This window comes from Hyperolius riggenbachi, chromosome 7, assembly GCF_040937935.1.
Source record: "Hyperolius riggenbachi isolate aHypRig1 chromosome 7, aHypRig1.pri, whole genome shotgun sequence".
Taxonomy (NCBI): domain Eukaryota; kingdom Metazoa; phylum Chordata; class Amphibia; order Anura; family Hyperoliidae; genus Hyperolius; species Hyperolius riggenbachi.
The window spans coordinates 222,477,242-222,495,555 of NC_090652.1; positions in this window are offsets into that span (position 1 = coordinate 222,477,242).

Consider the following 18,314-nt stretch of genomic DNA (forward strand, 5'->3'; position numbering starts at 1 on the left):
GAGAGCTACGCAGGCAGGCCCTTTATACCAATAGGAGAGGGATCAGCTGATCAGGACGATCAGCTGATCCCAGCGCAGCAGGTGATTGGTTGAATAGGACTGGGTGGCGCTGAGGAGCGCTTTGCTATATATACTTCTCGTCTGTCAGTGGCTAGTTGTCTGCCGTTGCGAATGCTTATGTGTTAGCACTCAGACCATAGTCAGATCCTTCAGTGTGTTAGAACCAGGTGGACCTGGGAATTCACACTTAGCCAGATTACTGTGTTACTTCTTAGTTATACTTTAGACCAGTTCCAGGGTGTAGAGACCACAGACCTCACACCCAAGACTAGGGTAACTGTGTTATTACTGTGTTATACTGTAGACTAGTTCCAGGGCGGACCTCACACCCAAGACTAGGGATACTATGTCATTGCTGTGTTAGAAATTGTATGTACGATTCATCCAACACCAATCCACTCCTAGCTATATAAACATAAATTTGAAAAGTCTATATGACTTGGGTTGAAATTGGCAAGAAAAGAAAGCAGAACCCATCTGCACCCAAGTCAAAACTCAATGAGCCAAAAAGTATTACAGAAAATGATATAAAAATAATTCATTTATTAATATGCATTAAAACATGTATATAAAAAACATACAAATGAAGGTCTGAGCATCTGGACAGCTGAGGGAGAAAAGGAGTGTTATAACGTATTAACAGTATAACTTCTTTGCACATGCTCTCAGCATGTGAGTCACCAATAGTTCAACAAACATGATCCATAGAGGCTATAGAGGAGGAAAAAGAGTCCTTAACCACTTCCCGACCGCCTAACGCACAGAGGCGGCCGGGAAGTGGAGCCCTGAAGGACCGGCTCACCCACAGAGGCGGCGGTCCTTCTAAGGGCATGGGCGGAGCGATCGCGTCATCCGTGACGCGATCCTCCGCCGGCGCCTGTCACCGCTCGCTCGCCGCAACATCCCGCCGGCTATACGGAAGCGCCGGCGGGATGTTAACCCCGCGATCGCCGCATACAAAGTGTATAATACACTTTGTAATGTTTACAAAGTGTATTATACAGGCTGCCTCCTGCCCTGGTGGTCCCAGTGTCCGAGGGACCACCAGGGCAGGCTGCAGCCACCCTAGTCTGCACCCAAGCACACTGATTTCTCCCCCCCCTGCCCCAGATCGCCCACAGCACCCATCAGACCCCCCCCTGCCCACCCCCCAGACCCCTGTTTGCACCCAATCACCCCCCTAATCACCCATCAATCACTCCCTGTCACTATCTGTCAACGCTATTTTTTTTTTATCCCCCCCCCCTGCTCCCTGCCCCCTCCTGATCACCCCCCACCCCTCAGATTCTCCCCAGACCCCCCCCCCAGACCACCCCCCCCCCCCTGTTTACTGTATGCATCTATCCCCCTGATCACCTGTCAATCACCCGTCAATCACCCCCTGTCACTGCCACCCATCAATCAGCCCCTAACCTGCCCCTTGCGGGCAATCTGATCACCCCCCCCACACCAATAGATCGCCCACAGATCCGACATCAGATCACCTCCCAAATCCATTGTTTACATCTATTCTCTCCTCTAAACACCCACTAATTACCCATCAATCACCCATCAATCACTCCCTATCACCACCTGTCACTGTTACCTATCAGATCAGACCCTAATCTGCCCCTTGCGGGCACCCAATCACCCGCCTACACGCTCAGATTGCCCTCAGACCCCCCTTTATCAATTCGCCAGTGCAATATTTACATCTGTCCTTCCCTGTAATAACCCACTGATCACCTGTCAATCACCTGCCAATCACCTATCACCCATCAATCACCCCCTGTCACTGCCACCCATCAATCAGCCCCTAACCTGCCCCTTGCGGGCAAACTGATCACCCACCCACACCAATAGATCGCCCGCAGATCCGACATCAGATCACCACCCAAGCGCAGTGTTTCCATCTATTCTCTACCCTAAACACCCACTAATTACCCATCAATCACCCCCTGTCACTGCTACCTATCAGATTAGACCCCTATCTGCCCCTAGGGCACTCAATCACCCGCCCACACCCTCAGAATGCCCTCAGACCCCAGCCCTGATCACCTCGCCAGTGCATTGCTTGCATCTATTCCCCTCTAATCACACCTTGAGACACCCATCAATCACCTCCTGTCACCCCCTAGCACACCTACCCATCAGATCAGGCCCCAATTTGCCCCGTGTGGGCTCCTGATCACTCGGCCAAACCCTCAGACCCCCTTCCGATCACCTCCCCAGTGCATTGATTGCATCTATTTTCCCCTCTAACCACCCCCTGAGACACCCATCAATCACCTCCTGTCACCCCCCTAGCACTCCTATCCATCAGATCAGGCCCAATACAACCTGTCATCTAAAAGGCCACCCTGCTTATGACCGGTTCCACAAAATTCGCCCCCTCATAGACCACCTGTCATCAAAATTTGCAGATGCTTATACCCCTGAACAGTCATTTTGAGACATTTGGTTTCCAGACTACTCACGGTTTTGGGCCTGTAAAATGCCAGGGCGGTATAGGAACCCCACAAGTGACCCCATTTTAGAAAAAAAGACACCCCAAGGTATTCTGTTAGGTGTATGACGAGTTCATAGAAGATTTTATTTTTTGTCAAAAGTTAGCGGAAATTAATTTTTATTGGTTTTTTTTCACAAAGTGTCATTTTTCACTAACTTGTGACAAAAAATAAAATCTTCTATGAACTCGCCATACACCTAACGGAATACCTTGGGGTGTCTTCTTTCTAAAATGGGGTCACTTGTGGGGTTCCTATACTGCCCTGGCATTTTAGGGGCCCTAAACCGCGAGGAGTAGTCTTGAAACGAAAAAAAAAAAATCAAACAGTTGTCATTTACAGAGATATTTCTCCCACCCAGCATGGGTATGTGTAAAAATACACCCCAAAACACATTATACTACTTCTCCTGAGTACGGCAATACCACATGTGTGGCACTTTTTTGCAGCCTAACTGCGCTAAGGGGTCCAAAGTCCAATGAGCACCTTTAGGCTTTACAGGGGTGCTTACAATTTAGCACCCCCCAAAATGTCAGGACAGTAAACACACCCCACAAATGATCCCATTTTGAAAAGTAGACCCTTCAAGGTATTCAGAGAGGGGCATGGTGAGTCCGTGGCAGATTTCATTTTTTTTTTGTCGCAAGTTAGAAGAAATGGAAACTTTTTTTTTTCTTTTTTTTTTTTCTCACAAAGTGTCATTTTCCGCTTACTTGTGACAAAAAATAATATCTTCTATGAACTCACTATGCCTCTCAGTGAATACTTTGGGATGTCTTCTTTCCAAAATGGGGTCATTTGGGGGGTATTTATACTATCCTGGAATTCTAGCCCCTCATGAAACATGACAGGGGGTCAGAAAAGTCAGAGATGCTTGAAAATGGGAAAATTCACTTTTTGCACCATAGTTTGTAAACGCTATAACTTTTACCCAAACCAATAAATATACACTGAATGGGTTTTTTTTTAATCAAAAACATGTTTGTCCACATTTTTCGCGCTGCATGTATACAGAAATTTTACTTTATTTGAAAAATGTCAGCACAGAAAGTTAAAAAAAATCATTTTTTGCCAAAATTCATGTCTTTTTTGATGAATATAATAAAAAGTAAAAATCGCAGGAGCAATCAAATAGCACCAAAAGAAAGCTTTATTAGTGACAAGAAAAGGAGCCAAAATTCATTTAGGTGGTAGGTTGTATGAGCGAGCAATAACCCGTGAAAGCTGCAGTGGTCTGAATGGAAAAAAAGTGGCCGGTCCTTAAGGGGTAGAAAGCCCTAGGTCCTCAAGTGGTTAATGACCGTACAAAAGTGCAATATAATGTGCAGCTGTCTTACAGTTCCTGTCCATAAGCAGGCAACTACTAGTACACGAGGATGTTATATAAACATATAAGGATGCAAAGGATGATATTTGACTGGGTTAAAGTTCCTGTCTTCAAGCAGGCAACTATGGGTGCACAAGATACATGTAGAAAAAATCATCAAAGGTGCAGCTTGATGCAATGCTGGCTTTTCAGAGTTCCCATTCACAGGCTGACCATGATAGGCGTGTGAGTATCCAAAGGCGACCACATGTCACACACAAGATGTAGAGATAGAACCAGATGATACAGTGTCAGCACTCCAAGTTCAAGCCTAGTAGCATCAGATGACAAAAAAGGTGTATGTGTACACACAGTCCTGAGTGTAATTGACACTGTCAGTAGGAAACTGATTTTTAGTTCCTGTCCAAAAGCAGGCAACTTGAACTAAATGAAGATAGGTGGTTGTAGCAGAGTAATAGCATGACAGAATCCGCTTGATATACCACAGCATTCATCATATGAGATTTCCCCTGCATCATAGAGAAGTAGTAGCATCCATAGGATCAGTATAGTCAACAGGGCTCAATATGAGTAGAAAAAATACAATCCCAATGTGAGGCAAAAAGCAGGGCCTCAGTATACATAGGGTAGTATGCTTACGTTTCCTCTCTTAGGTATAAATGTCCTCCATAGGTTGTTTGTAGAAAGGAGAGATGGTGGATGGTTATTGAAGGTAGCAAAACATCCTCTCAGCTGTCCAGACCTTGTCTACCGGTTTCGCCGAATTATTCGGCTCATCAGGACACAGACCGTCAGGTAGGTATGCCAGAGACTATCTCCACGCGCCTTAAATGGCGTCTACGCCGAGGCCCAGCCCGCATCACTTCCGTGGGCGCGGCTTCTGCGCCTCAGCGTGGTCCGTCCTCCCGGAATTGGCGTCAGCGCGCATGCCCAATGCGCCCCGCGCTGTTCCGGGTGGTAGCCTGGCAACGGGGGAGGGGACAAAAGAGTCGGTCAAAACTGTCCGGCTCTGCCCGCCCCCTAGCCAGGCCAAGCCCCGGACATGAAAGCAACGTGGCGCAAGCAGGGAGAGGGATGGGAGACTAAGACAAAGGAAAAATGGGAGACATAAACTTGGCATGCCACCAAGCCGCATCCATGTCCAGCACAACGGACTCTTAAAGGAGACAGTCCTGAAAAGATCACAAAGTTCTAAAGCAACCAATTATATTGTACAACACATATTCACATAGTATCAAAATTATAGTAAATTCTTAATCAAAACCAAAGTATTTGAGAAAAACTTCTTGAAGAGAAAAAAAATTCTTTAATTTTAAGCAATAATTAAATGATAAAAATAAAGAATGGGCGGCACACACAGTGTGTGAGTGCCGTCTTTCATCTGGGAAGCTGCCAGCGGTCCCCATGCCTCCACAACATGCGGGGAGCGAATCCCACCCAACCACCCCATGTCCCCCAAACACATACCCCCCATGTCACACACTGTTTCGGATAGAATATGATCCTCATAAAAATGGGGCATATTTTAAATTGTCATTAAGTCCTGGAGACTGAGTAGCCTTCAGATTATAAATCCAACGGCACTCACGTTGCGTTAAGATTTTGTCAAAATCGCCTCCTCTCAGGGGTGGATGTATCCTATCCACTGCACTGAAGGATATGCGATTGGTTGGATTAACCACTTGAGGACCCACCCTTTACCCCCCCTTAAGGACCAGCGCTGTTGTAGCTGATCTGTGCTGGGTGGGCTCTGCAGCCCCCAGCACAGATCAGCGTGCAGGCAGAGCGACCAGATCGCCCCCCTTTTTTCCCCACTAGGGGGATGATGTGCTGGGGGGGTCTGATCGCTCCTGCCTGCCGGGTGTTGCGGGGGGGGCACCTCAAAGCCCCCCTCCGCGGCGAAATCCTCCCCCTCCCTCTCCTACCTGGCCCCCCCTTGGAGATCCGGGCTGCACAGGACGCTATCCGTCATAAGCCAGCAGTGACTCTGCTTATCAGTGAAAGAGAGCTGGATAAAAATCCTCCTCGGTTAGGCTGTGAAAGGAGCTGGCTGACACATACTGAGGAATTACAGAGAGGGGCACAGGCAGAGCTGTCTGCAGGAAGCCTGTCACTTCAGTGCAGGGCCGTGCAGAGGATTCTCAAGGGGGGTGCTCAAATTTGAAAAAGGGGCCCTAATAGATAAATCGTGCTAAATTGTGTATGTAATACCCCTTCTCCAGAAAGCACTAGGCAGTCTTAACCCCCCCCCCACCCCACCACACACACACACACACACACACACCTACCTTTACAGAAGTATCAGGCATACTTTGTGTCTTCTTCCAACCAACTTCTTTGGTGCCACCACCCTCATATCAGCAGTCATAGGTGCGCACTATTAGAGTAGGCACAGTGGAGCCTGATGTAGGCATGGATTTACCTTACATTACTGGGACCTCTGTCCCTCTAGATCAGCACCCAAGCTTCTTTTCAGGCAAAGAAGCAGTGGTTGCCAATATGCAGTGGTTGCTAAGCATTAGTAGATGCAAAACTGCAGTAAGTGCCAAGGTGCAGTGGGTGCCCAGATGCAGTGGGTGGTAAGACGCAAAGGTCCAGTTTGTGCTAAGTTACAGTGGGTGCCGATGTGCCAAAGTACAGTCCGTGTCAAGCTGCTGTGGGTACCAAGGTCTAGTTTGTATTGGGTGTATATTTGCAGTGGGTGCTATGCTGTATTGGGTGCTGAATGAGTAGCAGAAGGCGATAAACCATAGTGGGTGCCATGTGAGTGCTAATTGGTACAGGGAGCCATGTGAGTGTTGGACATGAATGAGCAGGGAGTGCCATGTGTGGTCTGGATGTGTGCCATGGGAGAGAACTGAGTCTCATGGGTTCAGACCAAGAGTGGGTACTGGTTGCTATGCGAGTGCTGGCCATGGATGGGTACTAGGTGCATATAATGGCTTTGGAACTTTGTGCTGTGTGAGTACTATGCCATGTGGGTGTTGATTATGGGGGTTATAGGGTGTCATGTGGGTCCTAGGTGCAAATACTGAGTGCCAAGTGGGTACTGGGAGCGAGTACATGGTAACATCTGGGTAATGGGTGCTGGCTAGTGGGGTATTTGTTGTCATGTGAGTGCTAAATGCAGAAGCTGGGTGCCATATGGGTTCTGGGTGCTGGCACAGGGTGTCATGTGCATTCTGGCTGTATGGGTTGGTGTCAAGCATCATGTAGGTGTTGATTGCAGTTACTCAAGCCCTTGTGAGTTCTGGGTGCAAGTACTAGATGTCATATGTGAGGGCTTGGTGTTTGTGCTGGGCACCAAGTGGAGGCTTAGTGCAACTGGAACTACTGCAGATGAAACATGTGGGTGTTGGGTGCAGGTACATTGGTGCGAATACTTGGTGCATTGCCTGCACTAGGTGCTAGCTATGGGTGGGCATCGTGTGTCATGTGGATTCTGAGTACAGGTACTTTGGGTGCTAGTACTGGTTTATGTGAGTTCAGATAATGTGCAAGTACTGTGCCAAGTGGGTGTGAGTACTGGGTGCCAGCTATAGGGTGAATGATGCAAGTACTAAGTGCCATATGGAGGTCTGATATAAGTATTAGGTGAAAGTTGCTTGGTGCAAGTACTGGGTGCTTGCTATAGTGGGGGTTACTGGTTGAGTGTAATGTGGGTGCTGAATATTGGTGGGATTGCGGTGGGTCACTGTGGGTACTGCTATGAATGGCATAGTTGCTGCTAGGGGAGGTAGAGGTCAGTGTGGTTGCTGGGGGAGGTAGAGGTCAGTGTGGGTGCTGGGGGAGGTAGAGGTCAGTGTGGGTGCTGGGGGGGGGGGTAGAGGTCAGCGTGGGTGCTGGTGGAAGGGTAGGTCACTGTGGGTTCTGTGGAAGAAAGAGGTCAGTATGAGTGCTGGAGGAAGGGGAGGTCACTGTGGGTGCTGGGAGAGGTCTTTGTAGTTATTGGAGGAGGGAGTAGTTGTGGATGCTGTGTGTTGGGAGAGATCAGTGTGGGCGCTGCTTTTGGGATTGGAGGTCCCTGTAAGTGCTGCAGGGGACAGGAGGATAGCCTCTGGGGGAGGGAAAGATCACTGTGGGTGCTGGGGGAAAGATAGGTCAGTGTGGGTGCTGGGGTAGGCAGGATCACTGCTAGATTTCAGGAAGGAGAGGTGATTGTGGGTGGTAGGTGAAGGGAGAGGTCACTGTGGGAGGGAGAGGTCACTGTGGGTGCTAGGTGGAGGGAGAGGTCACTGTGGGTGCTGGGGAAGGAGATGTCACTGTGGGTGCTAGGTGGAGGGAGAGGTCACTGTGGGTGCTAGGTGGAGGGAGAGGTCACTGTGGGAGGGAGAGGTCACTGTGGGTGCTAGGTGCAGGGAGAGGTCACTGTGGGTGCTAGGTGGAGGGAGAGGTCACTGTGGGTGCTAGGTGGAGGGAGAGGTCACTGTGGGTGCTAGGTGGAGGGAGAGGTCACTGTGGGTGCTGGGGAGGGAGAAGTCACTGTGGGTGCTAGGTGGATGGAGAGGTCCCTGTGGGTGAGCGAGAAGTCACTATGGGTGCTTGGGGAGGTAGAGGTCAGTATGGGTCCTAGGTGGAGGGAGAGGTCAGTATGCCACACTAGGATTCCTATCCAGGCCTCTTCACCTGAAAGTGCCCCAGGCGGAGGTGGAGCTTCTCGCGGGTGGACGGGGCTTACCGCGGTAGGGGGCGGGGCTTATTTTGCGCGATCAGAGGGGCCTTTTTTTGCTGATTTTAAAAAGGGGGGGTGCCTGGGCACCCAGAGCACCCCCCTCTGCACGTGCCTGCTTCAGTGCATGAGAGCTGCAGGGGACAGAAGGTAAACACACAAATGATCTCTTGAGATTCAAAAGGAAAGCTGTATACAGCCAGCTTGTGTATGGATGTATTTTCTATGTGTGGACATACTGTACATCAACCTACTTCCTGTTTTGGTGGGCATTTTGTTTGTTTATAAACAAACTTTTTAAAACTGTTTTTGACTACTTTTAATGTGGCGGGGAGCGGTGAAATTGTGACAGAGGGGAAGAGGAGATGTCCCCTAACGCACTGGTATGTTTAATTTTGTGCGATTTTAACAATACAGATTCTCTTTAAGAGTGTAGAGGGACGTGAATGTTAGGCATGGAGAGGGGGGGAGGTTAGTGTTAGGAGTGAACAGAGGGGAAGGTAGTGTTAGGCATGGAGAGGGAGGTTAGTCTTAGGTGTAGAGGGAAGAAGGGTTCTTGTTAGGAGTGGAGAGGGAGGTTAATGTTAGGTGTGGGGGTCGTGATTAGTGTTAGGAGTGGAGAGTGAGGTTAGTGTTAGGCATAGAGGGAAGATGGGGGCTATTGTTAGGAGTGGAGAGGGAGGTTAATGTTAGGCATGGAAGGGGAGAAGAGGTTAGTGTTAGAATAGGTTACGGTACCAATACTGTAAGTATCAGTATATCCTGCACCAAATTTGTTACATATTCTGCACGCCCCTCTTCTGTGAGAAATCCTCAATCTACTAGTGTTCCCTGCCAGAAAACCCACAGATACAAAATAATGTCAAATGATACCCCTAGATATGAGGTTAGAAAGAATGAATTACCTGAATGGCTGTGTGTGTGTGATAGGTATGGTCAGCCCCCAGGCAAAACACTCTGCCTTGTCCAGTTCGACCACCAGCACCTACGTTTACGGCCATATTAACTATTTATCCTTCCTCTGACTCATACTTGGTTGACCAGATTGTCTAGTTTTGTCTACGTTTTAGCTGGAAAATGTCAGATGAATGGAAGTTATGTGACAGAATGCTGCAGCTGTTCTCTATTTCTGGCTATGAAGGTTTGCATTTAAAGAAGCACTCTACAGTATAAACATAGTTCCCAATAAACTGTTATTTGGAAGGTCAGTCCTTCTTTTGGACTCCTATGTTACGTCCATGGTCTGAATGACTGAGGCAGGGAACACACTTGTCTTTCAGTTTTCTGCGCGTTTTCCTGCATACTTTTTCTGCACACCAAGTGTGTCTCTATGCAGGAAAACGCGTGCGTTTTTTCACAACAGCTGATGTAATTGATACAAAAAACTGACAAAATGTGCAGAGTCATGATGCGGAATGTCAGTTTTTTTTCTGCGCGCGAACAAAATATTAAGTGTACTAGCCCATTGATTAACATGAGTTCTCAGTTTTTCTGTGCAGAAAACGCGTACGAAAGCAGTGTGTTCCCTGCTTCAACTCTTTGTTTTCAGATGTTAAATCAGATCTCCAGAGTAATATAGAAAATCCTGCAACCGCCTAGTAAGAAAAAGTTACCTGTGAAGCCATGTCCTGCGTTTTTACTTATCTTTTAGGCCCTTTTTAACTTGTGGCGGATCACATGCGACTAGTGGTACCGGACCGTTCCAATGGCCCGATGTGGTCCGGCTGTAGCCCAGGGCAGATGCGTTACCACCATAGGTTATGTGAGGAATGCATCTGCTCTTCTGGAATTATCTCGGACTGCACAGAATTGCAGCCTTCTTACTGCAACGGATCCCACAGATCTGTTACAAACTAACAGGTGTGAATGGCTCCTGTTTATTAAATAGGAGCCATTCACTGTCAGTTTTGCAATGAGCGAAGTATGGACAAAAAAATGTACGTACTCAGCTCAAGCCTTACAGCTATACAAGGCTAATTTATAAATGCCACCGTATTAAGAATTTATTCACAGTCATCATGGAACAATTTTTAATTTGCTGCCAAATATTCCCATTTCCAAATCCAATATGTCATTGCCAATACCCCCATTACCTCCATTTCGTTGGCTGAGGGCAAGGAATGAGTGAAGTTGATGGGGCAGTGTTCTTAAAAAACAAGTGGTGCTGTGTGTTTATCTCATTAAAATATCTGTGATGGTGTTAGTGTTTTTTTCCTTGTTTCTATACCGTTTAACTCCTTAATTTGTATACACGTCTGATTTTTTTTTCCATCGACGGTTCGTTTGGACCTCCCGTCGTTCAGTCGTCCGGACGTCAAATCAGGTGTGTGTACAGTCCGTCATTCAGCTGATAAGACTGGTCTTGAGCGATCCGTGTACACACGCCTGATTTGACGTCCGGACGACTGAACGACGGGAGGTCCAAACGAACCGTCGTTTAAAAAAAAATCAGACGTGTGTATGGGCCTTAAAGGTCATAAATGACTAATTTTACCTATTTACCTGGGTGGGAGAGCTTATTTGGTTGCACCCTAAACCCCCAATAAGAAGTTGACAAGATAGTATCGTAAGACTCCACTTCCTCCAGGGCACCATAAGTGAGACGTGCCCTTCTGGGCTGAGGGGGACCTTTGCAGATGTATGTTTTGGTGCCCATCCCCAGAATGTTTAAAGATTTGTAAGTTGGTAAGGGGTGCATCATGCTTGAAATTTTAAATCATGAGAATTTAGGAAGAGGCTGTACTTTCCTACATCATTATAACTTATAAGAATTAGACTTTACATATTCCACACCACAAGATCACTTTAAAGTGTACCTGAGGTATTTACCTCAGAAGAAGGAAGCCTCTGGATCCTTCCCAAATCTTCCTGATCCCCACTGTTGCTTTCATGGCCCGCAGGAATGCTCCTGTGCCAGCACTCCCCGCCTGTAAAGGCCTGTACCCACCACACTATTTTCCCAATGATTTTTCCGATGACCGGCGATACTTTGAGCGTTAAGCGATCGTTTCTGTTGCAAAGGTCATTTAGCATTGCACGGCGGTAACGGCTGTCATGGTGGATCAGATCTTTAACATCCTCAATGACTCTGCGCAAAGTACGGTGATCACTTGACTTCGTGTTGGAGCCCGTTATGTGCCATCGCATGTACTCGTTGTCGGCCTGAAGATGGATCGTGGAACACGTCGTCATAGGGACATCGCTGGAGTCATCTTCCTGTGTCAGCTGGTGAGTATCTAGTTGAAGAGTGCTGTATGGGATCTGCATGAGTATGGATGTGCCTGCACACAAATATATATATACGGTATATACGAGTGGCTTTGGTTTAGTGCGCAGGCACAGGTGTACGCAAGCATGCCCAGTACGGCCACACTCGTGAATAAAGAGGGCTATGGGTACAACCTTCTAGAGGGTCCTGGGCAGCAGCGGTGGTCTGGGGGAGGATGTGGGAAGCCTCTGGTGGATTTCTTCCAGAGGTTTTCCTCTATTTAAGTAATTGTCTTTTTTTAAATTAATTTTATGTCACCTAAAGGTTCCCTTTAAAGGCAACCTAAACTCAGAAGGATCTGTCTGGATTTTTCCTTTTAAAATAATACCAGTTGCCTGACTCTCCTGCTGATCCTGTGTCTCTAATGCTGGGCATACACGGGCCGATGCGCCCTTATCAATCGAGCCGCTGATGGCTCAATTGAAAATTTCCGACAGGTCCGATGACCCACCGGATCGATACCCCGCTCGATCCCCGCAGGTGGACAATAGCAGAGAATCGAGCGGAAGATATGGAGCGCCCGCGGGGACGAGCGGGAATTGATCCGGCCGCCCATGGGGACGAGCGAGGACGCGGCGGGAGTCGATCTGGCGGCTAATCGAGCCGCCGGGTTGACTCGTGTATGCCCAGCATTAGGCTGGGTGGGTGCACACATAACAGAGCGTAAAAGGTCACGTTTTCTGTCATGTGCATTTTTGTGTGTGCATTTTTAGTGCGTTTGCATTTTCTTTCCTGCATTTGCGTTTTTCTAGCGTTTTGCATGCATTTTTATGCGTTTGCGGTTCGCATGCGTTTTCAATGCGTTTTTATATTGTGTTTTATGCAAAGCACTAGGAAGACAGCAGGTAGCGGAAATACATCACAAAACAATTTTTTGGTTAAAACGAATTGAAAAACGCATACAAAACGCAATACATTTTGTTCCCATTGACTTTCATTATGTGCATTTTTAATGCGTTTTTGAATACTATGCAACAAAACCAGCGTGTTTAAAAACGCACTCATATGCGTTTTTTATATGTGTTTTTTTCATGCGGCCCATAGACTTTCATTAGCGGCAAAAACACAGCATTTTCCACAACGATTGCGTTTCTGCTAAGTGGGCACCTAGCAGCAAATACTTTCAGCCCCAGCCCCTGAACAAGCATGCAGATCAGGTGCTCTGACTGAAGTCAGACTGGATTAGCTGCATGCTTGTGTCAGGTTTGTGATTCAGCCACTACTGCAGCCAAAGAGATCAGCAGGACTGCCAGGCAACTGGTATCGTTTAAAAGGAAACATCCACATTCTTCTCAGTTTAGGTTCCCTTTAAGCTTTTTTCCCTAGTCCAGTACTTTGCTGTGGCTATCGGCTCTCACCAACACCTCCTCAGTGGGTCACCTCTTTGTGTAATAAGACTAGACAGAAACATATAGCAGACGGAAAGACATTGGAAATCTAATAGGTGCTGAGCCTTTATCAAAACACTTTCATTAACAGCAGCGTTCAGCATTCTCAGTATCGTGCCGAATTACATCTGCGCAGGTCTCTGAAAACGAGGCTCTATTTTCACATCAGATTTCACACCCTGGAACGTGACAACGTGAGAATGAATTTTCTGCACTCATCACATATTACTACGGGAGCAGGGAGATGGGAGACGGGTAGATTTTTTTTCCCTTCACATGCTAATGGCACATAACCAGAGAAAAAGGTTATTATCCAGATCTATTCTCTTCCTTTCATTGCTGTTACAAAATATCCCCAATACATAGTAAGTGGATGTGCTGCATTTCACGCTGGATGACAATGCTGTAAATTCATGGGAGAGAGCTAAGCCTGTGCTCTGCCTTGCCAAGCTCACATCTCGCACCTACATTTGCTGCGATCTGTGTGGCGCTGGCTGGGGGTGCATTGCAGGGAGAAGGTTAGCAGCCCCCTCCCCTCCCCTTGGTCGTCTGGATGCTCCTGGTGCATGCTAATCACTGCTGTTTCCTTGGTGACAGTGAGAAGAAGAGGAATGACAATGCTGAAAAGGGGTAGTGAGGCCTGACGCTGACCCTCTTTTGGGAGAGAAGAGCATGAATAGCACAGGGATCTGGTACCTTGGCAGGCAGAAATTGAAATAGAAAGCTGAGGGACCGACTGGCGACTGCTCCACATATAAAGTGTGATATTTCTGGAGAAAAACAAGGGTGAACAATAGTTAAAGGGAGGCAATTTGGAATTAGCGCAATGAGCATTATGGATAGAAGTTGAGCAATACAAATATTTACAATGACCAGGGGTGTAAATACAGGGGGGCCAGAGCTGTAAGAGCCCCCAACTACTACTTCATTCCCTATGATAAAGCGTCCTATCCTTCAGATCAGGTGTTTTTGTGGCTACACTTGTTATGGGTGTGAAGATTATGATGGTCACTCTCGATTTAGGAACCTTGTAGGATGGGCCCCCAGGCTGTGAGGGTCACCAGAGATAGGCAAGGGAAATGGTATGAACATTAGGGGGTCCCAAAGTTTTGCTGGGGGAAGGGGGGGGGCATGATTTGTAGTTTCACCCCTGACTATGACTTATGGGTAATTTAAACACACACAGTGCAGTGCTCTGCCATTGGTCAAGGCTAAGTTAAGGTGAAACAAACATGGATGCTTTCGGCATGGGGTTGCAACTTTTACAAGTGTCCTATTCAGGCACACTTATAGAAACATGGATAATTAATAACTAGTGCAAGGTGTTGTGCTATGCTGAGGGGGGAAACTGAAATCTGCATTGCACAACTACAGAAATTGCTGCACCATGACATTGCAAGTTCCCACGCAGTAGCTGCAGAGGAGAGGACAATGCAGCATCCACAGTTTACTTTTAAAGCAAACCTCAACTGAAAAGTAAACATATGATACACACATCATACTTACCTCTTGCGTAGTCCACTTATCAATTTCTTTCTCTTCTCCTGTGTCCTGTTGTTCACTGTGATCAATGGAATTCTCCATCCCCCTTCTAAAAATGGTAATGACTCTGTAACATCTTCCGGGTCAGCACACTGTTAAACTGTAATACCGCCCACGTGAACCATGGGGAAACATTGAAATTACCTTGCACATCAGTTTTCCTTTCAGTAACTAATACTTTAACTAATATGTTTCAGTTCTGAAAAAATCTGGTCAGAACTGGAAGGAATTGTTGTTAGGAGAAAATGGTGAGCTTCTGAGAGGAACTGATGGCGAGGTAAGTATGTGATATTAATCAGCAGGTACATCACGTGTTTATTTTAAATAATTGTACTCGGTTCAGGTTCCCTTTAAGTGTGGTGTGACTACCACTTCTCTGTGTGGTCACAGGTTCACCTGTGAGTGGCAGTTTTGGTTCCTTCTGCTTGCTACAAGGTTTTTTAGTAAGGGGAATTGGGAGACTTGGCCGGAGGAGCTACCAGTCACCGGGGCAGGACACCCACTAAGCCCTAGGCACCCACCTAGGTTACCTTGTGAGTGGTCTGGCTCTAGTCTAGACCAGTATCCTGGAGCAGCCAAAAAGCTTCTTCCCCAAAGGAACTAAGAATGACTCAAGAAGTACAGGCACCTGTAGTGGCTGTGCTCACAATCACCAGCATTCATGAAATTTGGTTTTAAAGGATGTTTTGCCTTTACTTTTTGATTCTCATTCACTCATTAAGAGAGGCAAAGGAAAGGGATTGATACTCACCAGACCCTGAACTAGCTATCATGTGGGTGATTCAGCTTGGAGGGAAACTGTGTTAAGGTTTGCTATCAAAATAGTCTGTATTTCTTTGGGTAGCCAAAAGTGATGGTTTTGAACTGTTAAGCCTCATACACATGTCCAAAGACTGTCGCCAGTGAGGGATCTCTACTTGACACTGTACTATGTTAGTCTCTAGGCTTGCAAGGTGTTCTGGAGTGATGTGGGGGAGGCGGAGGGCCATAGGAGCAGCACACCAGTGACGTCACGTGGCAGGCGGGGTGAGTAAGGACTAGTTTTGTGCTTGAATTTCGCGTAATCATAAGTTTGCATCAAAATTCGCTATTACAATGCCAAATCTTAATGTGAACGTCATGACGCATCTGTGCATTGCAGTGGGGCAGAGGAATGAGGAGCGCATGCGAAGGAGCAGGCAGTTTCTGGGAGGTGGGGAATGGCAAGAATAATGCAATCCTTGCATGTCGGGCATCTCTAACGATCAGTCATGCCGTGCCGCAGGGGTGCCTCTAGCCATTTCGTCTTTCCAGGTGAGAAAACTTGTGGCACCCCCACACCCGTGTTCCCCTGACCGCTCCAGAACCCCCCCCCTCCCCCATGGTGTACAACCAGGGGAATAATGGTAATGCGGCAATGTTTCATTATAAAATAATCGTAATGTGGCAATCTTTTACCAGAAAATAATCGTAATGCAGCAATTTTTCACTAGAAAATTATTCACCACGGCCACACGGGGTGTGGGCATAGTCCCAAAGGCGCCCCAGTGATTGTTATGCAGCTGCTGCACACACATAGGTCTGATGCCCAATTCTTGGCCATGGTGGTCATTATCGTCTGCCACACCAAGTTCAAACCAGTGTGGGTATGGAGCTTTAGTGAAATAGCACAATCCACAGCAGTTCCTTCAAGCATTGCTTAGGATTGATAGAAGGAGAAGTAATAGAATTTTTATAACAAAATCTCTTAAAAACAATCAAACTCGGTTAAACTGTTTTGAACATTCCTGAAAACAAACTTTTCTTTATTTAGTTAGCTGTTTAGCTCCCAAGACTCTTAGCTACACTTTAAAGCGAATCTGAACTCAGAAATTCCTCTTTGCTCTAGAAGATACGCAACAGTATACTAACCTTTAAAGAAAAACGTTTCTTTGTTACAGCTTATACAAATCCTACAATAAATCTGCAGTATTCCTACTTCCATGGAAGCAGACATATTGTTAACAGCCTGTGCTTTTACATAAGCTTATCTGCCTTATCTGTTGTGGCAGTCACGTGACACAGGGGAAAGATCAAATTACAACTTGTAATCAGACACAAATGAGGGGGAATTGGACAGGCTAAACTCTCTAAATACATACAGGGTGCATTTCTCTGTTTTCCATCTGTCCTGCGCAAGAGATCGGGTCCCCTTTTACAAGGAAACATGTAAACAGTTTTCAGGCAGAGCTTGAACGTGCCTCCAAAATTATGGGTAAGAATTAAAAAGCAATTTGAAAAAAAAAGAGCTTTATTTCCCAATCTGAAAATGACAGATAAAGTCACATTCACACTCTAATCTTCTTCAGCGAGATTATGCTGTAAAAAGTTGGTGGGAGGGAAATCTTTGAATCTCCATCTCTTTGATCTCAGTGTGCTGGAGGAGCAGAATCATTACTCTAAACAGGACACATCTCCTGGGAGCCCACAGGCCCCAAAGACACAATTACAGGATAAACATATAATGAACATATTATTAGATAACAAGCCCAACAAAAGGAAAACTTCACACTTGAGTAGAGTTTGGTGGCCAGAAAGACCTCCGGATCATGCCATTACAAAATGATCAGAGGGCTTGGCTGCTGAAAGCTTAAACCTGAATTAAGTTACCCTTCAACAAGTGTTACCATGGTGAAACAGACCCCAACACCTCCCCCAATTATTTGTGATTGGCTGTCTCAGCTGCTGCCAGAGCAAGTATACATGAATAGTCTTATCTACAATGTCAGTTCCATAGCTCATCAATGCTACCCCCTGTTGCAGATTGAAGAGTCTTGCAGTACTATAACTTGAGGTATAAAGAGGCTGCCATATTTATTTCCTTTTAAACAATGCACATTGCCTGGCTGTCCTGCTGATCCTCTACCCCAAATACTTTTAGCCATAGACCCTGAACAAGCATGCAGCAGATCAGGCGTTTCTGATATTACTGTCAGATCTGACAAGATTAGCCACATGCTTATTTCTGGTGTTATTCAAACACTACTGCAGCCAAATAGATCAGCAGGATAGCCAGGCGACTGGTATTGTTTAAAAGAAAATACATATGGCAGCCCCCAGATACCTCTCATTTCAGTTGTCCTTTAACCACTTGAGGACCTAGGGCTTTCTACCCCTTAAGGACCGGCCACTTTTTTTCCATTCAGACCACTGCAGCTTTCACGGTTTATTGCTCGCTCATACAACCTACCACCTAAATGAATTTTGGCTCCTTTTCTTGTCACTAATAAAGCTTTCTTTTGATGCTATTTGATTGCTCCTGCGATTTTTACTTTTTATTATATTCATCAAAAAAGACATGAATTTTGGCAAAAAAATGATTTTTTTAACTTTCTGTGCTGACATTTTTCAAATAAAGTAAAATTTCTGTATACATGCAGCGCGAAAAATGTGGACAAACATGTTTTTGATAAAAAAAAAACCCATTCAGTGTATATTTATTGGTTTGGGTAAAAGTTATAGCGTTTACAAACTATGGTGCCAAAAGTGAATTTTCCCATTTTCAAGCATCTCTGACTTTTCTGACCCCCTGTCATGTTTCATGAGGGGCTAGAAT